Genomic DNA, 16,744 nt, shown 5'->3' with positions numbered 1-16,744 from the left:
CATTGCACAAAACGAGCATGTCATTAATCGTCGATTTAGAGTGGACTGCATTGCCCAGTGTGTGCATTGAGGAGCACATGTTCGTCTTTACTGGGGAGCAAGTTTGCACTCATGAATGTGGCAAAACATTCAAATCCGTAAGTGGGTGAACATTAAAGTCCTAGATGCTGCAAATCTCTATATCTGGATACGGAATGACTGAAAAAAGTTATGTCTCCAGTGTCAAAATGTGTGTAATGCACTAGTAATTCATTTCCTTTATTGACCAGTGAGGTAGCCATGTATGGTGGTGCTGTAGAGTGAAAATCAAGTTTCAAATGGGCAGTGATCCTTGTGCCTGGATAGCTCAGTCGGTAGAGCATCAGACTTTTAATCTGAGGGTCCAGGGTTCAAGTTCCTGTTCAGGCGTACCTTTGCTTCTTTTACAAAAAATTAAGCAGGAAATATGAATTGCTCATTCTAATATGTGCTATTTCTGATGGCATCGCAACCTTGGGCAATATGACTCTAAGGTAGTGGAGTCCAGAATTCTTGGATGCTTTGCCAACATTTCAAGCCTGACTGTGCTTCTAAATAGCATGAAATAACAATCTTTGTACAAAGTTTTAATATTGGGGAGACAGATTGGTCGAAAAAAAAGCAGACAGGCGCTGCTGAGATTCGAACTCAGGATCTCCTGTTTACTAGACAGGCGCTTTAACCAACTAAGCCACAGCACCACTTTTGCATCTGATCTCCTGTCCTTCCTCATGTAATCATTTAGAAGTGAAATCCACTTTTTTTAAGGCTGGGCTTCTGTTGCAATATAACTTTACAAAATGTTTTCCAATTGACTGAAACTCCATTGCACAAAACGAGCATGTCATTAATCGTTGATTTAGAGTGGACTGCATTGCCCAGTGTGTGTATTGAGGAGCACATGTTCGCCTTTACTGGGGAGAAATTTTGCACTCATGAATGTGGCAAAACATTCAAATCCGTAAGTGGGTGAACATTAAAGTCCTAGATGCTGCAAATCTCTATATCTGGATACGGAATGACTGAAAAAAGTTATGTCTCCAGTGTCAAAATGTGTGTAATGCACTAGTAATTCATTTCCTTTATTGACCAGTGAGGTAGCCATGTATGGAGGTGCTGTAGAGTGAAAATCAAGTTTCAAATGGGCAGTGATCCTTGTGCCTGGATAGCTCAGTCGGTAGAGCATCAGACTTTTAATCTGAGGGTCCAGGGTTCAAGTCCCTGTTCAGGCGTACCTTTGCTTCTTTTACAAAAAATTAAGCAGGAAATATGAATTGCTCATTCTAATATGTGCTATTTCTGATGGCATCGCAACCTTGGGCAATATGACTCTAAGGTAGTGGAGTCCAGAGTTTTTGGATGCTTTGCCAACATTTCAAGCCTGACTGTGCTTCTAAATAGCATGAAATAGCAATCTTTGTACAAAGTTTTAATATTGGGGAGACAGATTGGTCGAAAAAAAAGCAGACAGGCGCTGCTGAGATTCGAACTCAGGATCTCCTGTTTACTAGACAGGCGCTTTAACCAACTAAGCCACAGCACCTTTTGTGCATCTGGTCTCCTTTCCTTCCTCATGTAATCATTTAGAAGTGAAATCCACTTTTTTAAGGCTGGGCTTCTATTGCAATATAACTTTTCAAAATGTTTTCCAATTGACTGAAACTCCATTGCACAAAACGAGCATGTCATTAATCGTCGATTTAGAGTGGACTGCATTGCCCAGTGTGTGCATTGAGGAGCACATGTTCGTCTTTACTGGGGAGCAAGTTTGCACTCATGAATGTGGCAAAACATTCAAATCCGTAAGTGGGTGAACATTAAAGTCCTAGATGCTGCAAATCTCTATATCTGGATACGGAATGACTGAAAAAAGTTATGTCTCCAGTGTCAAAATGTGTGTAATGCACTAGTAATTCATTTCCTTTATTGACCAGTGAGGTAGCCATGTATGGAGGTGCTGTAGAGTGAAAATCAAGTTTCAAATGGGCAGTGATCATTGTGCCTGGATAGCTCAGTTGGTAGAGCATCAGACTTTTAATCTGAGGGTCCAGGGTTCAAGTCCCTGTTCAGGCGTACCTTTGCTTCTTTTACAAAAAATTAAGCAGGAAATATGAATTGCTCATTCTAATATGTGCTATTTCTGATGGCATCGCAACCTTGGGCAATATGACTCTAAGGTAGTGGAGTCCAGAGTTCTTGGATGCTTTGCCAACATTTCAAGCTTGACTGTGCTTCTAAATAGCATGAAATAGCAATCTTTGTACAAAGTTTTAATATTGGGGAGACAGATTGGTCGAAAAAAAAGCAGACAGGCGCTGCTGAGATTCGAACTCAGGATCTCCTGTTTACTAGACAGGCGCTTTAACCAACTAAGCCACAGCACCTTTTTTGCATCTGGTCTCCTTTCCTTCCTCATGTAATCATTTAGAAGTGAAATCCACTTTTTTAAGGCTGGGCTTCTGTTGCAATATAACTTTTCAAAATGTTTTCCAATTGACTGAAACTCCATTGCACAAAACGAGCATGTCATTAATCGTCGATTTAGAGTGGACTGCATTGCCCAGTGTGTGCATTGAGGAGCACATGTTCGTCTTTACTGGGGAGCAAGTTTGCACTCATGAATGTGGCAAAACATTCAAATCCGTAAGTGGGTGAACATTAAAGTCCTAGATGCTGCAAATCTCTATATCTGGATACGGAATGACTGAAAAAAGTTATGTCTCCAGTGTCAAAATGTGTGTAATGCACTAGTAATTCATTTCCTTTATTGACCAGTGAGGTAGCCATGTGTGGAGGTGCTGTAGAGTGAAAATCAAGTTTCAAATGGCAGTGATCCATCTGCCTGGATAGCTCAGTCGGTAGAGCATCAGACTTTTAATCTGAGGGTCCAGGGTTCAAGTCCCTGTTCAGGCGTATCTTTGCTTCTTTTACAAAAAATTAAGCAGGAAATATGAATTGCCCATTCTAATATGTGCTATTTCTGATGGCATCGCAACCTTGGGCAATATGACTCTAAGGTAGTGGAGTCCAGAGTTCTTGGATGCTTTGCCAACATATCAAGCCTGACTGTGCTTCTAAATAGCATGAAATAGCAATCTTTGTACAAAATTTTAATATTGGGGAGACAGATTGGTCGAAAAAAAGCAGACAGGCGCTGCTGAGATTCGAACTCAGGATCTCCTGTTTACTAGACAGGCGCTTTAACCAACTAAGCCACAGCACCTTTTTTGCATCTGGTCTCCTTTCCTTCCTCATGTAATCATTTAGAAGTGAAATCCACTTTTTTAAGGCTGGGCTTCTGTTGCAATATAACTTTTCAAAATGTTTTCCAATTGACTGAAACTCCATTGCACAAAACGAGCATGTCATTAATCATCGATTTAGAGTGGACTGCATTGCCCAGTGTGTGCATTGAGGAGCACATGTTCGTCTTTACTGGGGAGCAAGTTTGCACTCATGAATGTGGCAAAACATTCAAATCCGTAAGTGGGTGAACATTAAAGTCCTAGATGCTGCAAATCTCTATATCTGGATACGGAATGACTGAAAAAAGTTATGTCTCCAGTGTCAAAATGTGTGTAATGCACTAGTAATTCATTTCCTTTATTGACCAGTGAGGTAGCCATGTATGGAGGTGCTGTAGAGTGAAAATCAAGTTTCAAATGGGCAGTGATCCCTGTGCCTGGATAGCTCAGTCGGTAGAGCATCAGACTTTTAATCTGAGGGTCCAGGGTTCAAGTCCCTGTTCAGGCGTACCTTTGCTTCTTTTACAAAAAATTAAGCAGGAAATATGAATTGCTCATTCTAATATGTGCTATTTCTGATGGCATCGCAACCTTGGGCAATATGACTCTAAGGTAGTGGAGTCCAGAGTTCTTGGATGCTTTGCCAACATTTCAAGCCTCACTGTGCTTCTAAATAGCATGAAATAGCAATCTTTGTACAAAGTTTTAATATTGGGGAGACAGATTGGTCGAAAAAAAAGCAGACAGGCGCTGCTGAGATTCGAACTCAGAATCTCCTGTTTACTAGACAGGCGCTTTAACCAACTAAGCCACAGCACCTTTTTTGCATCTGGTCTCCTTTCCTTCCTCATGTAATCATTTAGAAGTGAAATCCACTTTTTTAAGGCTGGGCTTCTGTTGCAATATAACTTTTCAAAATGTTTTCCAATTGACTGAAACTCCATTGCACAAAACGAGCATGTCATTAATCGTCGATTTAGAGTGGACTGCATTGTCCAGTGTGTGCATTGAGGAGCACATGTTCATCTTTACTGGGGAGCAAGTTTGCACTCATGAATGTGGCAAAACATTCAAATCCGTAAGTGGGTGAACATTAAAGTCCTAGATGCTGCAAATCTCTATATCTGGATACGGAATGACTGAAAAAAGTTATGGCTCCAGTGTCAAAATGTGTGTAATGCACTAGTAATTCATTTCCTTTATTGACCAGTGAGGTAGCCATGTATGGAGGTGCTGTAGAGTGAAAATCAAGTTTCAAATGGCAGTGATCCATCTGCCTGGATAGCTCAGTCGGTAGAGCATCAGACTTTTAATCTGAGGGTCCAGGGTTCCAGTCCCTGTTCAGGCGTACCTTTGCTTCTTTTACAAAAAATTAAGCAGGAAATATGAATTGCCCATTCTAATATGTGCTATTTCTGATGGCATCGCAACCTTGGGCAATATGACTCTAAGGTAGTGGAGTCCAGAGTTCTTGGATGCTTTGCCAACATATCAAGCCTGACTGTGCTTCTAAATAGCATGAAATAGCAATCTTTGTACAAAGTTTTAATATTGGGGAGACAGATTGGTCGAAAAAAAGCAGACAGGCGCTGCTGAGATTCGAACTCAGGATCTCCTGTTTACTAGACAGGCGCTTTAACCAACTAAGCCACAGCACCTTTTTTGCATATGGTCTCCTTTCCTTCCTCATGTAATCATTTAGAAGTGAAATCCACTTTTTTAAGGCTGGGCTTCTGTTGCAATATAACTTTTCAAAATGTTTTCCAATTGACTGAAACTCCATTGCACAAAACGAGCATGTCATTAATCGTCGATTTAGAGTGGACTGCATTGCCCAGTGTGTGCATTGAGGAGCACATGTTCGTCTTTACTGGGGAGCAAGTTTGCACTCATGAATGTGGCAAAACATTAAAATCCGTAAGTGGGTGAACATTAAAGTCCTAGATGCTGCAAATCTCTATATCTGGATACGGAATGACTGAAAAAAGTTATGTCTCCAGTGTCAAAATGTGTGTAATGCACTAGTAATTCATTTCCTTTATTGACCAGTGAGGTAGCCATGTATGGAGGTGCTGTAGAGTGAAAATCAAGTTTCAAATGGGCAGTGATCCCTGTGCCTGGATAGCTCAGTCGGTAGAGCATCAGACTTTTAATCTGAGGGTCCAGGGTTCAAGTCCCTGTTCAGGAGTATCTTTGCTTCTTTTACAAAAAATTTAGCAGGAAATATGAATTGCTCATTCTAATATGTGCTATTTCTGATGGCATCGCAACCTTGGGCAATATGACTCTAAGGTAGTGGAGTCCAGAATTCTTGGATGCTTTGCCAACATTTCAAGCCTGACTGTGCTTCTAAATAGCATGAAATAACAATCTTTGTACAAAGTTTTAATATTGGGGAGACAGATTGGTCGAAAAAAAAGCAGACAGGCGCTGCTGAGATTCGAACTCAGGATCTCCTGTTTACTAGACAGGCGCTTTAACCAACTAAGCCACAGCACCTCTTTTGCATCTGATCTCCTTTCCTTCCTCATGTAATCATTTAGAAGTGAAATCCACTTTTTTTAAGGCTGGGCTTCTGTTGCAATATAACTTTACAAAATGTTTTCCAATTGACTGAAACTCCATTGCACAAAACGAGCATGTCATTAATCGTTGATTTAGAGTGGACTGCATTGCCCAGTGTGTGTATTGAGGAGCACATGTTCGCCTTTACTGGGGAGCAATTTTGCACTCATGAATGTGGCAAAACATTCAAATCCGTAAGTGGGTGAACATTAAAGTCCTAGATGCTGCAAATCTCTATATCTGGATAAGGAATGACTGAAAAAAGTTATGTCTCCAGTGTCAAAATGTGTGTAATGCACTAGTAATTCATTTCCTTTATTGACCAGTGAGGTAGCCATGTATGGAGGCGCTGTAGAGTGAAAATCAAGTTTCAAATGGCAGTGATCCATGTGCCTGGATAGCTCAGTCGGTAGAGCATCAGACTTTTAATCTGAGGGTCCAGGGTTCAAGTCCCTGTTCAGGCGTACCTTTGCTTCTTTTACAAAAAATTAAGCAGGAAATATGAATTGCTCATTCTAATATGTGCTGTTTCTGATGGCATCGCAACCTTGGGCAATATGACTCTAAGGTAGTGGAGTCCAGAGTTCTTGGATGCTTTGCCAACATTTCAAGCCTGACTGTGCTTCTAAATAGCATGAAATAGCAATCTTTGTACAAAGTTTTAATATTGGGGAGACAGATTGGTCGAAAAAAAAGCAGACAGGCGCTGCTGAGATTTGAACTCAGGATCTCCTGTTTACTAGACAGGCGCTTTAACCAACTAAGCCACAGCCCCTTTTTTGCAACTGGTCTCCTTTCCTTCCTCATGTAATCAATCAGAAGTGAAATCCACTTTTTTAAGGCTGGGCTTCTGTTGCAATATAACTTTTCAAAATGTTTTCCAATTGACTGAAACTCCATTGCACAAAACGAGCATGTCATTAATCGTCGATTTAGAGTGGACTGCATTGCCCAGTGTGTGCATTGAGGAGCACATGTTCGTCTTTACTGGGGAGCAAGTTTGCACTCATGAATGTGGCAAAACATTCAAATCCGTAAGTGGGTGAAAATTAAAGTCCTAGATGCTGCAAATCTCTATATCTGGATACGGAATGACTGAAAAAAGTTATGTCTCCAGTGTCAAAATGTGTGTAATGCACTAGTAATTCATTTCCTTTATTGACCAGTGAGGTAGCCATGTATGGAGGTGCTGTAGAGTGAAAATCAAGTTTCAAATGGGCAGTGATCCCTGTGCCTGGATAGCTAAATCGGTAGAGCATCAGACTTTTAATCTGAGGGTCCAGGGTTCATGTCCCTGTTTAGGCGTACCTTTGCTTCTTTTACAAAAAATTAAGCAGGAAATATGAATTGCTCATTCTAATATGTGCTATTTCTGATGGCATCGCAACCTTGGGCAATATGACTCTAAGGTAGTGGAGTCCAGAGTTCTTGGATGCTTTGCCAACATTTCAAGCCTCACTGTGCTTCTAAATAGCATGAAATAGCAATCTTTGTACAAAGTTTTAATATTGGGGAGACAGATTGGTCGAAAAAAAAGCAGACAGGCGCTGCTGAGATTCGAACTCAGGATCTCCTGTTTACTAGACAGGCGCTTTAACCAACTAAGCCACAGCACCCTTTTTGCATCTGGTCTCCTTTCCTTCCTCATGTAATCATTTAGAAGTGAAATCCACTTTTTTAAGGCTGGGCTTCTGTTGCAATATAACTTTTCAAAATGTTTTCCAATTGACTGAAACTCCATTGCACAAAACGAGCATGTCATTAATCGTCGATTTAGAGTGGACTGCTTTGCCCAGTGTGTGCATTGAGGAGCACATGTTCGTCTTTACTGGGGAGCAAGTTTGCACTCATGAATGTGGCAAAACATTCAAATCCGTAAGTGGGTGAACATTAAAGTCCTAGATGCTGCAAATCTCTATATCTGGATACGGAATGACTGAAAAAAGTTATGTCTCCAGTGTCAAAATGTGTGTAATGCACTAGTAATTCATTTCCTTTATTGACCAGTGAGGTAGCCATGTATGGAGGTGCTGTAGAGTGAAAATCAAGTTTCAAATGGCAGTGATCCATCTGCCTGGATAGCTCAGTCGGTAGAGCATCAGACTTTTAATCTGAGGGTCCAGGGTTCAAGTCCCTGTTCAGGCGTACCTTTGCTTCTTTTACAAAAAAATAAGCAGGAAATATGAATTGCTCATTCTAATATGTGCTATTTCTGATGGCATCGCAACCTTGGGCAATATGACTCTAAGGTAGTGGAGTCCAGAGTTCTTGGATGCTTTGCCAACATTTCAAGCCTGACTGTGCTTCTAAATAGCATGAAACAGCAATCTTTGTACAAAGTTTTAATATTGGGGAGACAGATTGGTCGAAAAAAAAGCAGACAGGCGCTGCTGAGATTCGAACTCAGGATCTCCTGTTTACTAGACAGGCGCTTTAACCAACTAAGCCACAGCACCTTTTTTGCATCGGGTCTCCTTTCCTTCCTCATGTAATCAATCAGAAGTGAAATCCACTTTTTTAAGGCTGGGCTTCTGTTGCAATATAACTTTTCAAAATGTTTTCCAATTGACTGAAACTCCATTGCACAAAACGAGCATGTCATTAATCGTCGATTTAGAGTGGACTGCATTGCCCAGTGTGTGCATTGAGGAGCACATGTTCGTCTTTACTGGGGAGCAAGTTTGCACTCATGAATGTGGCAAAACATTCAAATCCGTAAGTGGGTGAACATTAAAGTCCTAGATGCTGCAAATCTCTATATCTGGATACGGAATGACTGAAAAAAGTTATGTCTCCAGTGTCAAAATGTGTGTAATGCACTAGTAATTCATTTCCTTTATTGACCAGTGAGGTAGCCATGTGTGGAGGTGCTGTAGAGTGAAAATCAAGTTTCAAAGGGGCAGAGATCCCTGTGCCTGGATAGCTCAGTCGTAGAGCATCAGACTTTTAATCTGAGGGTCCAGGGTTCAAGTCCCTGTTCAGGCGTATCTTTGCTTCTTTTACAAAAAATTTAGCAGGAAATATGAATTGCTCATTCTAATATGTGCTATTTCTGATGGCATCGCAACCTTGGGCAATATGACTCTAAGGTAGTGGAGTCCAGAATTCTTGGATGCTTTGCCAACATTTCAAGCCTGACTGTGCTTCTAAATAGCATGAAATAGCAATCTTTGTACAAAGTTTTAATATTGGGGAGACAGATTGGTCGAAAAAAAAGCAGACAGGCGCTGCTGAGATTCGAACTCAGGATCTCCTGTTTACTAGACAGGCGCTTTAACCAACTAAGCCACAGCACCTTTTTTGTATCTGGTCTCCTTTCCTTCCTCATGTAATCAATCAGAAGTGAAATCCACTTTTTTAAGGCTGGGCTTCTGTTGCAATATAACTTTTCAAAATGTTTTCCAATTGACTGAAACTCCATTGCACAAAACGAGCATGTCATTAATCGTCGATTTAGAGTGGACTGCATTGCCCAGTGTGTGCATTGAGGAGCACATGTTCGTCTTTACTGGGGAGCAAGTTTGCACTCATGAATGTGGCAAAACATTCAAATCCGTAAGTGGGTGAACATTAAAGTCCTAGATGCTGCAAATCTCTATATCTGGATACGGAATGACTGAAAAAAGTTATGTCTCCAGTGTCAAAATGTGTGTAATGCACTAGTAATTCATTTCCTTTATTGACCAGTGAGGTAGCCATGTATGGAGGTGCTGTAGAGTGAAAATCAAGTTTCAAATGGGCAGTGATCCCTGTGCCTGGATAGCTCAGTCGGTAGAGCATCAGACTTTTAATTTGAGGGTCCAGGGTTCAAGTCCCTGTTCAGGCGTACCTTTGCTTCTTTTACAAAAAATTAAGCAGGAAATATGAATTGCTCATTCTAATATGTGCTATTTCTGATGGCATCGCAACCTTGGGCAATATGACTCTAAGGTAGTGGAGTCCAGAGTTCTTGGATGCTTTGCCAACATTTCAAGCTTGACTGTGCTTCTAAATAGCATGAAATAGCAATCTTTGTACAAAGTTTTAATATTGGGGAGACAGATTGGTCGAAAAAAAAGCAGACAGGCGCTGCTGAGATTCGAACTCAGGATCTCCTGTTTACTAGACAGGCGCTTTAACCAACTAAGCCACAGCACCTTTTTTGCATCTGGTCTCCTTTCCTTCCTCATGTAATCATTTAGAAGTGAAATCCACTTTTTTAAGGCTGGGCTTCTGTTGCAATATAACTTTTCAAAATGTTTTCCAATTGACTGAAACTCCATTGCACAAAACGAGCATGTCATTAATCGTCGATTTAGAGTGGACTGCATTGCCCAGTGTGTGCATTGAGGAGCACATGTTCGTCTTTACTGGGGAGCAAGTTTGCACTCATGAATGTGGCAAAACATTCAAATCCGTAAGTGGGTGAACATTAAAGTCCTAGATGCTGCAAATCTCTATATCTGGATACGGAATGACTGAAAAAAGTTATGTCTCCAGTGTCAAAATGTGTGTAATGCACTAGTAATTCATTTCCTTTATTGACCAGTGAGGTAGCCATGTGTGGAGGTGCTGTAGAGTGAAAATCAAGTTTCAAATGGCAGTGATCCATCTGCCTGGATAGCTCAGTCGGTAGAGCATCAGACTTTTAATCTGAGGGTCCAGGGTTCAAGTCCCTGTTCAGGCGTATCTTTGCTTCTTTTACAAAAAATTAAGCAGGAAATATGAATTGCCCATTCTAATATGTGCTATTTCTGATGGCATCGCAACCTTGGGCAATATGACTCTAAGGTAGTGGAGTCCAGAGTTCTTGGATGCTTTGCCAACATATCAAGCCTGACTGTGCTTCTAAATAGCATGAAATAGCAATCTTTGTACAAAATTTTAATATTGGGGAGACAGATTGGTCGAAAAAAAGCAGACAGGCGCTGCTGAGATTCGAACTCAGGATCTCCTGTTTACTAGACAGGCGCTTTAACCAACTAAGCCACAGCACCTTTTTTGCATCTGGTCTCCTTTCCTTCCTCATGTAATCATTTAGAAGTGAAATCCACTTTTTTAAGGCTGGGCTTCTGTTGCAATATAACTTTTCAAAATGTTTTCCAATTGACTGAAACTCCATTGCACAAAACGAGCATGTCATTAATCATCGATTTAGAGTGGACTGCATTGCCCAGTGTGTGCATTGAGGAGCACATGTTCGTCTTTACTGGGGAGCAAGTTTGCACTCATGAATGTGGCAAAACATTCAAATCCGTAAGTGGGTGAACATTAAAGTCCTAGATGCTGCAAATCTCTATATCTGGATACGGAATGACTGAAAAAAGTTATGTCTCCAGTGTCAAAATGTGTGTAATGCACTAGTAATTCATTTCCTTTATTGACCAGTGAGGTAGCCATGTATGGAGGTGCTGTAGAGTGAAAATCAAGTTTCAAATGGGCAGTGATCCCTGTGCCTGGATAGCTCAGTCGGTAGAGCATCAGACTTTTAATCTGAGGGTCCAGGGTTCAAGTCCCTGTTCAGGCGTACCTTTGCTTCTTTTACAAAAAATTAAGCAGGAAATATGAATTGCTCATTCTAATATGTGCTATTTCTGATGGCATCGCAACCTTGGGCAATATGACTCTAAGGTAGTGGAGTCCAGAGTTCTTGGATGCTTTGCCAACATTTCAAGCCTCACTGTGCTTCTAAATAGCATGAAATAGCAATCTTTGTACAAAGTTTTAATATTGGGGAGACAGATTGGTCGAAAAAAAAGCAGACAGGCGCTGCTGAGATTCGAACTCAGAATCTCCTGTTTACTAGACAGGCGCTTTAACCAACTAAGCCACAGCACCTTTTTTGCATCTGGTCTCCTTTCCTTCCTCATGTAATCATTTAGAAGTGAAATCCACTTTTTTAAGGCTGGGCTTCTGTTGCAATATAACTTTTCAAAATGTTTTCCAATTGACTGAAACTCCATTGCACAAAACGAGCATGTCATTAATCGTCGATTTAGAGTGGACTGCATTGTCCAGTGTGTGCATTGAGGAGCACATGTTCATCTTTACTGGGGAGCAAGTTTGCACTCATGAATGTGGCAAAACATTCAAATCCGTAAGTGGGTGAACATTAAAGTCCTAGATGCTGCAAATCTCTATATCTGGATACGGAATGACTGAAAAAAGTTATGGCTCCAGTGTCAAAATGTGTGTAATGCACTAGTAATTCATTTCCTTTATTGACCAGTGAGGTAGCCATGTATGGAGGTGCTGTAGAGTGAAAATCAAGTTTCAAATGGCAGTGATCCATCTGCCTGGATAGCTCAGTCGGTAGAGCATCAGACTTTTAATCTGAGGGTCCAGGGTTCCAGTCCCTGTTCAGGCGTACCTTTGCTTCTTTTACAAAAAATTAAGCAGGAAATATGAATTGCCCATTCTAATATGTGCTATTTCTGATGGCATCGCAACCTTGGGCAATATGACTCTAAGGTAGTGGAGTCCAGAGTTCTTGGATGCTTTGCCAACATATCAAGCCTGACTGTGCTTCTAAATAGCATGAAATAGCAATCTTTGTACAAAGTTTTAATATTGGGGAGACAGATTGGTCGAAAAAAAGCAGACAGGCGCTGCTGAGATTCGAACTCAGGATCTCCTGTTTACTAGACAGGCGCTTTAACCAACTAAGCCACAGCACCTTTTTTGCATATGGTCTCCTTTCCTTCCTCATGTAATCATTTAGAAGTGAAATCCACTTTTTTAAGGCTGGGCTTCTGTTGCAATATAACTTTTCAAAATGTTTTCCAATTGACTGAAACTCCATTGCACAAAACGAGCATGTCATTAATCGTCGATTTAGAGTGGACTGCATTGCCCAGTGTGTGCATTGAGGAGCACATGTTCGTCTTTACTGGGGAGCAAGTTTGCACTCATGAATGTGGCAAAACATTAAAATCCGTAAGTGGGTGAACATTAAAGTCCTAGATGCTGCAAATCTCTATATCTGGATACGGAATGACTGAAAAAAGTTATGTCTCCAGTGTCAAAATGTGTGTAATGCACTAGTAATTCATTTCCTTTATTGACCAGTGAGGTAGCCATGTATGGAGGTGCTGTAGAGTGAAAATCAAGTTTCAAATGGGCAGTGATCCCTGTGCCTGGATAGCTCAGTCGGTAGAGCATCAGACTTTTAATCTGAGGGTCCAGGGTTCAAGTCCCTGTTCAGGAGTATCTTTGCTTCTTTTACAAAAAATTTAGCAGGAAATATGAATTGCTCATTCTAATATGTGCTATTTCTGATGGCATCGCAACCTTGGGCAATATGACTCTAAGGTAGTGGAGTCCAGAATTCTTGGATGCTTTGCCAACATTTCAAGCCTGACTGTGCTTCTAAATAGCATGAAATAACAATCTTTGTACAAAGTTTTAATATTGGGGAGACAGATTGGTCGAAAAAAAAGCAGACAGGCGCTGCTGAGATTCGAACTCAGGATCTCCTGTTTACTAGACAGGCGCTTTAACCAACTAAGCCACAGCACCTCTTTTGCATCTGATCTCCTTTCCTTCCTCATGTAATCATTTAGAAGTGAAATCCACTTTTTTTAAGGCTGGGCTTCTGTTGCAATATAACTTTACAAAATGTTTTCCAATTGACTGAAACTCCATTGCACAAAACGAGCATGTCATTAATCGTTGATTTAGAGTGGACTGCATTGCCCAGTGTGTGTATTGAGGAGCACATGTTCGCCTTTACTGGGGAGCAATTTTGCACTCATGAATGTGGCAAAACATTCAAATCCGTAAGTGGGTGAACATTAAAGTCCTAGATGCTGCAAATCTCTATATCTGGATAAGGAATGACTGAAAAAAGTTATGTCTCCAGTGTCAAAATGTGTGTAATGCACTAGTAATTCATTTCCTTTATTGACCAGTGAGGTAGCCATGTATGGAGGCGCTGTAGAGTGAAAATCAAGTTTCAAATGGCAGTGATCCATGTGCCTGGATAGCTCAGTCGGTAGAGCATCAGACTTTTAATCTGAGGGTCCAGGGTTCAAGTCCCTGTTCAGGCGTACCTTTGCTTCTTTTACAAAAAATTAAGCAGGAAATATGAATTGCTCATTCTAATATGTGCTGTTTCTGATGGCATCGCAACCTTGGGCAATATGACTCTAAGGTAGTGGAGTCCAGAGTTCTTGGATGCTTTGCCAACATTTCAAGCCTGACTGTGCTTCTAAATAGCATGAAATAGCAATCTTTGTACAAAGTTTTAATATTGGGGAGACAGATTGGTCGAAAAAAAAGCAGACAGGCGCTGCTGAGATTTGAACTCAGGATCTCCTGTTTACTAGACAGGCGCTTTAACCAACTAAGCCACAGCCCCTTTTTTGCAACTGGTCTCCTTTCCTTCCTCATGTAATCAATCAGAAGTGAAATCCACTTTTTTAAGGCTGGGCTTCTGTTGCAATATAACTTTTCAAAATGTTTTCCAATTGACTGAAACTCCATTGCACAAAACGAGCATGTCATTAATCGTCGATTTAGAGTGGACTGCATTGCCCAGTGTGTGCATTGAGGAGCACATGTTCGTCTTTACTGGGGAGCAAGTTTGCACTCATGAATGTGGCAAAACATTCAAATCCGTAAGTGGGTGAAAATTAAAGTCCTAGATGCTGCAAATCTCTATATCTGGATACGGAATGACTGAAAAAAGTTATGTCTCCAGTGTCAAAATGTGTGTAATGCACTAGTAATTCATTTCCTTTATTGACCAGTGAGGTAGCCATGTATGGAGGTGCTGTAGAGTGAAAATCAAGTTTCAAATGGGCAGTGATCCCTGTGCCTGGATAGCTAAATCGGTAGAGCATCAGACTTTTAATCTGAGGGTCCAGGGTTCATGTCCCTGTTTAGGCGTACCTTTGCTTCTTTTACAAAAAATTAAGCAGGAAATATGAATTGCTCATTCTAATATGTGCTATTTCTGATGGCATCGCAACCTTGGGCAATATGACTCTAAGGTAGTGGAGTCCAGAGTTCTTGGATGCTTTGCCAACATTTCAAGCCTCACTGTGCTTCTAAATAGCATGAAATAGCAATCTTTGTACAAAGTTTTAATATTGGGGAGACAGATTGGTCGAAAAAAAAGCAGACAGGCGCTGCTGAGATTCGAACTCAGGATCTCCTGTTTACTAGACAGGCGCTTTAACCAACTAAGCCACAGCACCCTTTTTGCATCTGGTCTCCTTTCCTTCCTCATGTAATCATTTAGAAGTGAAATCCACTTTTTTAAGGCTGGGCTTCTGTTGCAATATAACTTTTCAAAATGTTTTCCAATTGACTGAAACTCCATTGCACAAAACGAGCATGTCATTAATCGTCGATTTAGAGTGGACTGCTTTGCCCAGTGTGTGCATTGAGGAGCACATGTTCGTCTTTACTGGGGAGCAAGTTTGCACTCATGAATGTGGCAAAACATTCAAATCCGTAAGTGGGTGAACATTAAAGTCCTAGATGCTGCAAATCTCTATATCTGGATACGGAATGACTGAAAAAAGTTATGTCTCCAGTGTCAAAATGTGTGTAATGCACTAGTAATTCATTTCCTTTATTGACCAGTGAGGTAGCCATGTATGGAGGTGCTGTAGAGTGAAAATCAAGTTTCAAATGGCAGTGATCCATCTGCCTGGATAGCTCAGTCGGTAGAGCATCAGACTTTTAATCTGAGGGTCCAGGGTTCAAGTCCCTGTTCAGGCGTACCTTTGCTTCTTTTACAAAAAAATAAGCAGGAAATATGAATTGCTCATTCTAATATGTGCTATTTCTGATGGCATCGCAACCTTGGGCAATATGACTCTAAGGTAGTGGAGTCCAGAGTTCTTGGATGCTTTGCCAACATTTCAAGCCTGACTGTGCTTCTAAATAGCATGAAACAGCAATCTTTGTACAAAGTTTTAATATTGGGGAGACAGATTGGTCGAAAAAAAAGCAGACAGGCGCTGCTGAGATTCGAACTCAGGATCTCCTGTTTACTAGACAGGCGCTTTAACCAACTAAGCCACAGCACCTTTTTTGCATCGGGTCTCCTTTCCTTCCTCATGTAATCAATCAGAAGTGAAATCCACTTTTTTAAGGCTGGGCTTCTGTTGCAATATAACTTTTCAAAATGTTTTCCAATTGACTGAAACTCCATTGCACAAAACGAGCATGTCATTAATCGTCGATTTAGAGTGGACTGCATTGCCCAGTGTGTGCATTGAGGAGCACATGTTCGTCTTTACTGGGGAGCAAGTTTGCACTCATGAATGTGGCAAAACATTCAAATCCGTAAGTGGGTGAACATTAAAGTCCTAGATGCTGCAAATCTCTATATCTGGATACGGAATGACTGAAAAAAGTTATGTCTCCAGTGTCAAAATGTGTGTAATGCACTAGTAATTCATTTCCTTTATTGACCAGTGAGGTAGCCATGTGTGGAGGTGCTGTAGAGTGAAAATCAAGTTTCAAAGGGGCAGAGATCCCTGTGCCTGGATAGCTCAGTCGTAGAGCATCAGACTTTTAATCTGAGGGTCCAGGGTTCAAGTCCCTGTTCAGGCGTATCTTTGCTTCTTTTACAAAAAATTTAGCAGGAAATATGAATTGCTCATTCTAATATGTGCTATTTCTGATGGCATCGCAACCTTGGGCAATATGACTCTAAGGTAGTGGAGTCCAGAATTCTTGGATGCTTTGCCAACATTTCAAGCCTGACTGTGCTTCTAAATAGCATGAAATAGCAATCTTTGTACAAAGTTTTAATATTGGGGAGACAGATTGGTCGAAAAAAAAGCAGACAGGCGCTGCTGAGATTCGAACTCAGGATCTCCTGTTTACTAGACAGGCGCTTTAACCAACTAAGCCACAGCACCTTTTTTGTATCTGGTCTCCTTTCCTTCCTCATGTAATCAATCAGAAGTGAAATCCAC

At 40.9% G+C, this 16,744-nt stretch overlaps 17 non-coding genes across 17 annotated transcripts; 1 reads left to right on the top strand and 16 right to left on the bottom strand.

Annotated features, from left to right (window-relative positions):
* Window positions 1–645: 645 nt before the first annotated feature.
* On the bottom strand, window positions 646–719 carry TRNAT-AGU (transfer RNA threonine (anticodon AGU)). Its single transcript has one exon. It is a non-coding gene; the product is annotated as a tRNA-Thr (tRNA).
* A 768-nt stretch (window positions 720–1,487) lies between these two features.
* On the bottom strand, window positions 1,488–1,561 carry TRNAT-AGU (transfer RNA threonine (anticodon AGU)). Its single transcript has one exon. It is a non-coding gene; the product is annotated as a tRNA-Thr (tRNA).
* A 457-nt stretch (window positions 1,562–2,018) lies between these two features.
* Window positions 2,019–2,091, top strand: TRNAK-UUU (transfer RNA lysine (anticodon UUU)). The gene has a single exon. It is a non-coding gene; the product is annotated as a tRNA-Lys (tRNA).
* A 237-nt stretch (window positions 2,092–2,328) lies between these two features.
* TRNAT-AGU (transfer RNA threonine (anticodon AGU)) lies at window positions 2,329–2,402 on the bottom strand. The gene has a single exon. It is a non-coding gene; the product is annotated as a tRNA-Thr (tRNA).
* Window positions 2,403–3,167: 765 nt separating this feature from the next.
* TRNAT-AGU (transfer RNA threonine (anticodon AGU)) lies at window positions 3,168–3,241 on the bottom strand. The gene has a single exon. It is a non-coding gene; the product is annotated as a tRNA-Thr (tRNA).
* Window positions 3,242–4,847: 1,606 nt separating this feature from the next.
* TRNAT-AGU (transfer RNA threonine (anticodon AGU)) lies at window positions 4,848–4,921 on the bottom strand. Its single transcript has one exon. It is a non-coding gene; the product is annotated as a tRNA-Thr (tRNA).
* A 767-nt stretch (window positions 4,922–5,688) lies between these two features.
* Window positions 5,689–5,762, bottom strand: TRNAT-AGU (transfer RNA threonine (anticodon AGU)). Its single transcript has one exon. It is a non-coding gene; the product is annotated as a tRNA-Thr (tRNA).
* A 1,608-nt stretch (window positions 5,763–7,370) lies between these two features.
* Window positions 7,371–7,444, bottom strand: TRNAT-AGU (transfer RNA threonine (anticodon AGU)). Its single transcript has one exon. It is a non-coding gene; the product is annotated as a tRNA-Thr (tRNA).
* A 766-nt stretch (window positions 7,445–8,210) lies between these two features.
* On the bottom strand, window positions 8,211–8,284 carry TRNAT-AGU (transfer RNA threonine (anticodon AGU)). Its single transcript has one exon. It is a non-coding gene; the product is annotated as a tRNA-Thr (tRNA).
* A 766-nt stretch (window positions 8,285–9,050) lies between these two features.
* On the bottom strand, window positions 9,051–9,124 carry TRNAT-AGU (transfer RNA threonine (anticodon AGU)). Its single transcript has one exon. It is a non-coding gene; the product is annotated as a tRNA-Thr (tRNA).
* A 767-nt stretch (window positions 9,125–9,891) lies between these two features.
* Window positions 9,892–9,965, bottom strand: TRNAT-AGU (transfer RNA threonine (anticodon AGU)). Its single transcript has one exon. It is a non-coding gene; the product is annotated as a tRNA-Thr (tRNA).
* Window positions 9,966–10,730: 765 nt separating this feature from the next.
* On the bottom strand, window positions 10,731–10,804 carry TRNAT-AGU (transfer RNA threonine (anticodon AGU)). Its single transcript has one exon. It is a non-coding gene; the product is annotated as a tRNA-Thr (tRNA).
* Window positions 10,805–12,410: 1,606 nt separating this feature from the next.
* Window positions 12,411–12,484, bottom strand: TRNAT-AGU (transfer RNA threonine (anticodon AGU)). The gene has a single exon. It is a non-coding gene; the product is annotated as a tRNA-Thr (tRNA).
* A 767-nt stretch (window positions 12,485–13,251) lies between these two features.
* TRNAT-AGU (transfer RNA threonine (anticodon AGU)) lies at window positions 13,252–13,325 on the bottom strand. Its single transcript has one exon. It is a non-coding gene; the product is annotated as a tRNA-Thr (tRNA).
* A 1,608-nt stretch (window positions 13,326–14,933) lies between these two features.
* Window positions 14,934–15,007, bottom strand: TRNAT-AGU (transfer RNA threonine (anticodon AGU)). The gene has a single exon. It is a non-coding gene; the product is annotated as a tRNA-Thr (tRNA).
* A 766-nt stretch (window positions 15,008–15,773) lies between these two features.
* TRNAT-AGU (transfer RNA threonine (anticodon AGU)) lies at window positions 15,774–15,847 on the bottom strand. Its single transcript has one exon. It is a non-coding gene; the product is annotated as a tRNA-Thr (tRNA).
* A 766-nt stretch (window positions 15,848–16,613) lies between these two features.
* On the bottom strand, window positions 16,614–16,687 carry TRNAT-AGU (transfer RNA threonine (anticodon AGU)). Its single transcript has one exon. It is a non-coding gene; the product is annotated as a tRNA-Thr (tRNA).
* Window positions 16,688–16,744: the final 57 nt, after the last annotated feature.

The sequence above is a fragment of the Ambystoma mexicanum genome, unplaced genomic scaffold, assembly GCF_040938575.1.
Source record: "Ambystoma mexicanum isolate Mex_15411 unplaced genomic scaffold, UKY_AmexF1_1 Mex_scaf1, whole genome shotgun sequence".
Lineage (NCBI taxonomy): Eukaryota > Metazoa > Chordata > Amphibia > Caudata > Ambystomatidae > Ambystoma > Ambystoma mexicanum.
The sequence above is the reverse complement of the archived record's forward strand: the minus strand, read 5'-3'. Positions and strand labels throughout refer to the sequence as shown.